The sequence below is a fragment of the Brassica napus genome, unplaced genomic scaffold, assembly GCF_020379485.1.
Source record: "Brassica napus cultivar Da-Ae unplaced genomic scaffold, Da-Ae ScsIHWf_367;HRSCAF=582, whole genome shotgun sequence".
NCBI classification, from domain to species: Eukaryota; Viridiplantae; Streptophyta; class Magnoliopsida; order Brassicales; family Brassicaceae; genus Brassica; species Brassica napus.
Window position 1 is genome coordinate 60,001 of NW_026016447.1, and position 3,546 is coordinate 63,546.

The window sequence follows — 3,546 nt, forward strand, 5'->3', positions numbered from 1 at the left end:
TATTCTGCAGCAGCAAATGCTAGTCATAATAAGGGTTTCAAAGAAACCAATTTAGTCATTAGTAAAGCTGAAGTGAATCAAGGAAATACGGTGAAAAAATTAAAACCTCGGGCACGAGGACGGAGTTACCCAATAAAAAGATCCACTTGTCATATAACTATCGTATTGGAAGATATATCCTTATATCAACAATATGAAGAATATTTAATGTATTTAAAAAAACCTGGATGCAGCAATGAAAACATAAATCTAACATGTTACGATACATATAGTAGTGGAGGCCCATGGGACAAAAAATAAATCCACTTGGTTTCAGACTTGGTACAACCCAAAGTCATCATTCTATTTGGTTTGCACAACCAAAAAAGTATTCTGAAGGTTTAGAAGAAGATAAAAAAATACGAGACTGTATTAAAAATTATGTCCAAAAAAATATAAGAATATCCTCTGGTATGGAGGGAATTGCACGTATCGAAATTCAAAAAAGAATCGATCTCATTCAGATCATAATCTATATGGGATTTCCTAAATTATTAATTGAAGATAAACCCCGAAGAATCGAAGAATTACAGATGAATGTTCAAAAAGAACTTAATTGTGTCAATAGAAAACTCAACATTGCTATTACCCGAATTTCCAATCCGTATGGGCATCCTAATATTCTTGCAGAATTTATAGCTGGCCAATTAAAAAATCGCGTTTCTTTTCGAAAAGCAATGAAAAAAGCTATTGAATTAACTGAACAGGCGAATACAAAAGGAATTCAAGTACAAATTGCAGGACGTATCGACGGAAAAGAAATTGCACGTGTTGAATGGATCAGAGAAGGCAGAGTTCCTTTACAAACAATTGAAGCTAAAATTGATTATTGTTCCTATACAGTTCGAACTATTTATGGGGTTTTAGGAATAAAAATTTGGATATTCGTAGACGAAGAATAAAAAAACTTTATTTGTCTTTACATTTTATCCAATGATAAAAAACGAAAACTATGTAGTATAACACTATAAAGAAATAAAAATAAAAACTTGTAGTCTTCTTTTTTATGTTTAAGAAAAAAAAATAAGCAATTCTATAAGGTTGAATAAACATTTCCATCAAAACTCCTTTGATATAATTGCTATGCTTAGTGTGTGACTCGTTGGTTTAGGGTTAGATTACGATAAAAAAAAAAAAGAACTTACCAACTAATAACTACAGCATTAATAAATAACCTAAGCAACTCATTGCTTCGCATTATCTGGATCCAAAAAATTAGTCAAGATATGATAGGCTGATCATATCATTGGAGCAACTGACTAAAAAAAAAGAATAAAGAAAGATGATTATTAAGTTATGAAAGGTAATCAAAAAGTATGCGGATAAATGGAAGGATGAAAGAAAGAGCGAAAAAATTGAATATTAATGATATATGATTCCAATTTGGAAAATCTATGAGGTCACTGTAAGAAAAGCAATGTAATAAAGCATCAATACAGATTCATTCATAATAATTAGATAAATAATAATAATTAGATAAATCTGTTCCGAAAACAAAAAATTAAGAGCCTTGAGACAATCAAAACTGAGAAAATTGCCTCAAAAAAAAAAGAAATTCAAAATTTCATGTAAAAGCTCCATTGTAGAATTCAGGCCTAATGATTAATCAAGAAGCGATGGGAACGACGGAACCCATGAATATATAGGATTCTAGTGAACAAGAAATCTTAGTAATTCATTGGACAGGATGGCGGAATAAACCAGAAACTTTATTATCTATTCTGATTTTGATTCTGAGACCTCGGGGGATAAACAGCAAACTTAAATAGATATTGAAAGAGTAAATATTCGCCGGCGAAAAATTGGTTTTTTTTTTTCAAATAAAAACAGTAATAAAAGATGAAAAAAACAATGAAAAAAAAATAAGGATTTGTTATAATATTCTAACTCTAATAAAAATTACATTTGTAATGATGATATTACGTTATTTTTAAATAAATCGAAATAAAATTGATCTTTGATTCTATTTCAAAAAAGACATACACAAATTTAGAAGAGATAAGATGAAATAAAAAAAAAATACCATGATTAATAGGATTAATCATTAACTACATCTATATCTTAATTAATCCTTTTATTCGCGAGGAGCTGGATGAGAAGAAACTCTCACGTCCAGTTCTGCAGTAGAGATGGAATTTCTCATTTAGAAAAAACCCATCAACTATAACCCAAAAAGAACCAAATTTCGTAAACAACATCGAGGAAGACTAAAAGGAATATCCTCTCGTGGGAATCGTATTTGTTTTGGCAGATATGCTCTTCAAACACTTGAACCCGCTTGGATTACATCTAGACAAATAGAAGCAGGGCGACGAGCAATGACACGAAATATACGACGTGGTGGAAAAATTTGGGTACGTATATTTCCAGACAAGCCAGTTACAGTAAGACCCGCGGAAACGCGTATGGGTTCTGGGAAAGGATCCCCAGAGTACTGGGTAGCTGTGGTTAAACCAGGTAAAATCCTTTATGAAATGGGTGGTGTACCAGAAAATATAGCCAGAAAAGCTATTTCAATCGCGGCATCAAAAATGCCTATAAAAACCCAATTCATTATTTCTGAATAGGAATATAGAATGAAAAAGCTAAATAACATTTAAGGATAAAAAGATTCTAAGTTTTTTTTGACAAACAATATTTTTTTTACTTCGTCCTTTGCACTAAAAGAAGAGATACAAAAATATGATTCAACCACAAACCTATTTGAATGTAGCAGACAACAGCGGGGCTCGAAAATTGATGTGTATTCGAATAATAGGAGCTAGTAATCGCCGCTATGCTCATATTGGTGACGTTATTGTTGCTGTAATCAAGGAAGCAATCCCAAATACTACTCTAGAAAGATCAGAAGTGGTCAGAGCTGTAATTGTACGTACTTGTAAAGAACTCAAACGTAAGAATGGGACGATAATACGATATGACGACAATGCCGCAGTTGTCATTGATCAAGAAGGAAATCCAAAAGGAACTCGCGTTTTTGGGGCGATCCCACGGGAATTGAGACAATTAAACTTTACTAAAATAGTTTCATTAGCTCCTGAAGTATTATAAGACCTAAATATCGATAGTTAATATAGGATAGGATTAAAAAAATGGTATTGAAATCAAATTAATTATAATTAATAGATTGTGTATCACGCATATACCCTTAATAATTTTATATATTAATAATTGAATTCATATATTAATATATAATTCGTCTCTATTTTTATATAAATAAAAGAAAAATAACATGTTGATTATATCAAAATTATAGAACAATTAAGGAATTTTAACTTATCATGGGGAAAGACACTATTGCTGATATAATAACCTCTATACGAAATGCTGACATGAATAGAAAAGGAACAGTTCGGATAGGATCGACTAACATCACCGAAAGCATTGTTAAAATACTTTTACGAGAGGGTTTTATCGAAAACGTAAGGAAACATCGCGAAAACAATCAATATTTTTTGATTTTAACCCTAAGACATAGACGAAATAAGAAAGAATCCTATAAAACGA